The 5,942-nt window shown below is 37.9% G+C and overlaps 1 long non-coding RNA gene across 3 annotated transcripts; it reads right to left on the reverse strand.

The window, feature by feature from the left end:
* Positions 1-488: 488 nt before the first annotated feature.
* Positions 489-3,958, reverse strand: LOC147510307 (uncharacterized). Of its 3 annotated transcripts, none has more exons than XR_015216758.1 (3): positions 3,924-3,958; positions 873-1,021; positions 489-685 (listed from the first exon to the last, which is right to left on the reverse strand). It is a non-coding gene; the product is annotated as an uncharacterized LOC147510307 (long non-coding RNA). The 3 variants fall into 3 exon arrangements; XR_015216759.1 differs by lacking the exon at positions 3,924-3,958 and adding an exon at positions 3,509-3,602; XR_015216757.1 differs by lacking the exon at positions 3,924-3,958 and adding an exon at positions 1,962-2,228.
* Positions 3,959-5,942: the final 1,984 nt, after the last annotated feature.

Here is a 5,942-nt window from a genome sequence, read left to right on the forward strand (position 1 = left end):
GCTTTTTAAGCGTTGCAAATAGGGCGTCGGTAAAGTGTTGGAAATATTTGCAACGGTTAAAAAGCGTTGCAAATGAAATTTTGCAACGGTTATTAACCGTTGCAGAGTGCCAATTACTAACGGTAAAAAAGCGTTGCAAAAGAAATTTTCCAACGGTTATTAACCGTTGCAGAGTGACTATTACTAACGGTTAAAAAGCGTTGCAAAAGAAATTTTCCAACGGTTATTAACCGTTGCAGAGTGACTATTAATAACGGTTAAAAAGCGTTGCATAGTTTGATTTGTAACGATTACTGATGATGCTTTAATATTTATTTTTTGCTTTGCAACGGTTTAAAACCGTTACTAATGTGTTGATATTGTAAAAAAAATTATTTTTATTTTTTTCTTGCCCTAAACCTGCACCTCCTGGTTTCATATAGAAACAAAGAAAAATACCAATGCTTTTTCATACCATTTGACAAGTAAAATAAACACAAGCAAACGCCTGAAAAAACATATAATATTCATTGAATCATATATATAACTTCAAAAGAGTTTTGAGGGTTACAAATTCAGATTTACTAAGAGTTACAAATTTCTATACGATTTTCCAAGCAATTCCAAATCTTCAAAATGCAATAACAAGCATTAGTGACAATGACTTCACTCAATATAAATCCTAGTGCCGCTCCACAAAGCCCATCTAATTCCAAAAAAATCACAAAACAAATAATGAACTCAGAAAAACAATCATACTAATTAAATTCATGCAATCAAAAACACCCTAGTTCTCAAGCCACTTTATAAACAAATCAAGAGAGAAGGACACAAAAGCAAATAGATTCCTATATCAACGACTCATTGTATATTTAGAACATACCACTTTTTACCTTCAAACATAACTTGAGCACTACTTGTGAGACAGAACTTAGATTGACTTGTATGTAGGCTTTTCTCAGTAAAATTCCAGTTTGAGCATCGAACAGGATAAGATTCAGCATAACAGGAGAAGAGAAGTTCCATCGCTAACAATGATTTTCTGTGTGCAAATAAATGCAATTCATTCAAATATGTCAATAAATATAGATACACATGAAACTAATAAACTCTAAATTGTCTTCTAAATAAAATCAGAGTCATGCAGGAAAAGTGATGGTGGAGACAATATTCATGATTAATCTAATGGATAACTAGAATAAAGCAAAAGTTTGCCGGGAACATTGTTTTGACTACTATCAAATCACCACTGAAGATAACGGAGATGCCATGAGAACTTTATTGTGACTACCAGGCTACAAAGACTCATTCAAACTTGGCCTTCAAGCAATCAATTTGGGCTAATACGGACGCCAGAACACCTATACAAAGACATGACAACACCCTAATCCCCTCAAATACCAAATGTTGGACAAAACCAAAAGTTGCTTTGCTTAACACCAATTATCAAACAAGAGTTCATTTTATGTCTTTTGGCCAACGCAACAAAACCATCAAAGTACACTTTGTCTTTCATTTCCCCCAGTCCAAAATTTTGAAGCAGGGGCTAATTAGTTAATCAATCGTCACCATGTCATCCGTAGAAACCGGCACTAACCAATCCTTTGAAAAACGGAGTTCTTTCAAGAACTTCTCGAGAATTAGAGAGACTTATGAGGCCACCGCCCCCACCTCCACCACTCTCTAAAGTTTTCAAATTGCATAGCAAAGATGTTCCAACTTACAGGGACTAGTCACTTCTCAGTCACTGTAATTGGAGAAGCCAAAAAAAGAACTCATTTTGATCCATTCTTGCTAATAAAGAGCTAAAATCTAGCACCCCCGAACTGATTTTAAGATAGAAATGAAATTTTCTTGAATGAAAACATACTACAAGCGATATTATGCACTAAGTTCACTGAAAAAAAACATACTAAAAACTCACTAAACTAAAACTATAAAGAAAGAAACATGCATGTGGAAAGACTAGTAAAGTAGCATACCTATGATGCTTGCTTTGCTCAAAGAGAGCGGGAATGTGTAGCCTTTAAAGCTGGTGAGACTTGAGAGAGAGACAATAATGCAAAGGTTTTGGAAAGAAAAAGAAAACGTGTTATTAACTTATTATTGTAAAAAAAAAAATTTTTTTGGGAGAAAAGTATTGCTGACATATATATAAGTTATTAGTTGACGGAGCTATCTCAGATATCTCGAGTAAGGAGACGGGATGGGTTTTATAGTTATAGTTCTATTTCTAGGAAGGAAGAGACTATCGGAAGCTCACTCTCGGCCGGACCCTCTACGCAAGTAGCAAGAAAGAGCACAGAACTATATCAATCTTCGCTGCCTTGCTTGGGGCTTGGATTTCCTCGCTATCAATCAATAGAAGAAAGGAGCAAAGGAAAGGACGGAATCGACCATAAAAGCAACTCTTGAGCTACCGCGAAAAGCCGATAGTGTTAGCGATCCGTTTTCTTGTTGAGTGAAAACCTTGTTTCATCAAATTGCACCTATATAAGATGGACGTAACTACACTCAACAAGCAAGGGACTACAAAAGGCTAGTTCGAACCACACAAGAAGCATGTTCCGCGCCCCTATCGATAAATGGAAGGAGCACACTTTACGCTTTTATACACCGGGTCGAAATAGCGAGATTTCACAATCGATGGATAAGAAGGTCGGTTATAGATTTCAGCCTTTTGAGGCCGGTTTTCTCGCGATCCGCAGGGAATGTGGTTTGACCACTTTCTTTCAACATTCGCATCTACTTTCTTTCTGCGATTCGATCTATTTCACTTGGCCAGCCCTACCCTAACTTCGGAATTAAGGAAGCTAAGCTGCACCTGTAAAACCCAGAGTGTAGGGAAAGAATGGTACCTGAAGGAACCCGAAGGGGGATTTCTTCGCAAGGAAGGATAATCGGAATGTACCATCGAGAAAGTAGACTCGAATAAGTGTCGAAGTGGAGCAGCCTTTATAGAGACGGCACCGTAGTCGCGCTTGTCATCTGTTCCTCGAGTTTGAAGGGTGGGTCGATCAAGCCCGGGGCTTGAATTCCGTGTAGTCAAGCAAGCTCAAGTAGGAGCAACTAGGCTAACTCCGGTCGTCAAGCAAAGAACTACTGCGATGTTCCCCTGTTTGATGTTTGGTAAGTTAAGGGGTTTCAATTGAGAAAGTCTCGCTGCGAGACCGGTCGTGAAGTTAGAATGCTTTGAATGTAATGAAATCCATGATTGGGAATTTGCCACCTTCGGGGTTGAGCCGGTTATTTATCCCTTTATCAAACCGAAAATCAAGCTTGAACCCACTTATCTTAATCTCAAGAGAAGGAAGTCAGAATTGATCCCGAACCTACCTACCATAGCTACATCCAACTACAAAGAAGAAGAAAGCCGGGAGTCCTTATACCACTAACAAGAAAGTAAGGAAGTCAAGATACATCTACAAAGCAAGAAAGAGATTATATCCTACATTCGACTAGCTACCATAGCGACAGGACAAGAGATAGCTCGATCTAATCTATTCTTTGCTGTCCTATCTCTTCTAACCTTGAACAAACCTTGGTTGAGAGCCATAAGAGGAAGCTAAATAAGGCCACATCGGTTTAAGCTCTTCAAAGTGAGGTGCTGAAAAGTTTGTATACCAGAAGCACTAATTTCAACTTTTTCTTGAAGCGTTTAACTGAGTCGACTCAATAGAGGTGCTCGACTCAATGCTTCCACTTTGATCATCAACCCAATTCGTTTCAAAAATAGTTGAAAGACATTCAATGGGCCATTTAACTTCAACTTGAAACCTAAAACCCCAACAAAAATCAAGCAAATCCCAATGCCTTAGGTATCAAATATATAAACACACGCTGCACCTTCCCTTCTACTTTTAGTCTTTTTATTTTACTAAATGATATAAAATGTTCTAGGAAGATTAGTTTTGAATTGACAATGAGACAAGATTTAGTAGTACCTTTTCTTGTAAATGAACTATAATAAGCAATGGCAAAGAATAAGAATCACAAATTTGAACTCCAAATTCCTTAACAAAAAGCTCAAAAAACGCAAAAAACAATCCATTTAACAAAATTTCAAAAACTCGTTCTCCAAAACAAAAACAAAACCCCTTTTACCTCCGAAAGAAGTGAATCCGGAAAGGCAACCGGAGACTCTTGCACCGGTGTTACTACTTGTATCGCTAGTCCTAGTGCTCCCCGCTAGAACTCGATTACTCGAGCACTAGTGCTCCCCGCCACACCAGATCTCCCTCTTACATCATGGTCACGGCTTCTCCCCACCATCCGCCCTCATCAAAGCTGAAAAGCTTCCATTACCCTCGACCTCATTGAAGTTCTTGCACAAATCCTCCACTGCAATATGGGCATTCTCGCGGTCCCGACCACAAAGTCGGATAGGGCCCGCACTGTAACACCAATGTGTGTTTCCAGATTTGACATCCTTTCCTCTCTCTTCCACCTGCAATCCCCTTTTAACCGTGAAACCGCAGAAAGATAATTCAAAAATAAAAGAGTATCACTGAGCTATATGTATGTCCGAAGGTGCGGGAAAAATGGAGTTTATGGTTTGCACATGATGAATGGGCATTCCGCATGCTTTTCACTTGGTTTTCTATAACAATGCAAAGACATCTGCTTAATCTTTAAGACAAATATACACTTAAACATAAAAGTATATTGTTGTCACTCTTGTAGGATATGTCGCTCTACAATTTGTATAGAAATCAGTTCAAATATTGATACGTTAACGTGTGCTTAATGAGTCTAAGAACCCAATTATAAACGGCACCAACAACTAGAAGTTTCTTCAAATTGGTGTAATTAGACAATCAACATCTCTACTTAATATAAACCCTCCATCGAAATGAATGGACTCTACAAGAAAGTTAGTTCAATCAATCTCTAGTAGTAAGGATCTGGCCTTACTACCATGCAAACATGTATCTCCACCTTCAAGTGCAGCAGGTAAGCAATATTTTTCATGTATACGTAGAAAATTAATCATGGACAAACATAGAATTGAATTTTTATTTTAACCACGAGTATTGTTTCCTGAAAGACACAAGACAAGAACTCTATGAACATGCAAAGAAGAGCAGCCCAGCTACCTAAAAAAAATCTGAAGCCAATTTTCTTTCACTGCTTGGAGATACAAACGACAAGCAATATCCCATCTACATGGAAGGTAACATTTTACTCTCACAATGGCTGGTAAAATGTTTCCCACTAGCTATGGGTGCATTTATGAAACAAATTAACTTTCTAATCTAACTCTAATCATAGATTATCATTTTCTAAAGACCCTTTCTCCACATAAGCACTTAAGAGTAAGCTTCTTACAAACTCTTCTACATGCCAAAAAAATTTCAGGTCCAACACTCTACACAATGTGTACAACGGTGATTGATTTGGACAAACAAACAATATCCATTTTTCAGGGGAACCCACAGAATGGAGCAGTTTCTCATGTGTTTCCAGTTTGAAAGAAGTTTGAGATGTCACAATAGAAGCTCTCACCTCGTCAGTCCAAAATTAAAGTTGCCTTATGTGATGTATTCTAGCCCAACATGGATCTTCTACTTATTGGCGCAAAGTCTTTTGGTTTCATCATGCACCCATCACTGCAACCTACTTAAACCCTAGCATCCACAACACTTGTCCATAAACTTTTAATTTAACAAAGAGCACAAATAAAACTAACATCATTACTCTCAAAGTACATGTTAGGGAATAATTTCAGAACTTGTACTTTCCAAGTCTGTAAGTAAAACTTTAATAGGTGTTTGGAGAGAAAGAGAGTGTCTTACAATCTCGCCAAGTAGTGTGGACATGAAACAATTTCAACCAGTCGCCATGAGGAATTACATACCCATCGGTTTGTTCTTTGTGTTCCCGCAAAATAACCCCTCAAAACAAGAAGATAGAAATTTTGGAAATGACTATTGAAGTTAAAATGCAACTCTTAACTGCAAAAA

The sequence above is a fragment of the Coptis chinensis genome, chromosome 3 (assembly GCF_015680905.1).
Source record: "Coptis chinensis isolate HL-2020 chromosome 3, ASM1568090v1, whole genome shotgun sequence".
NCBI classification, from domain to species: Eukaryota; Viridiplantae; Streptophyta; class Magnoliopsida; order Ranunculales; family Ranunculaceae; genus Coptis; species Coptis chinensis.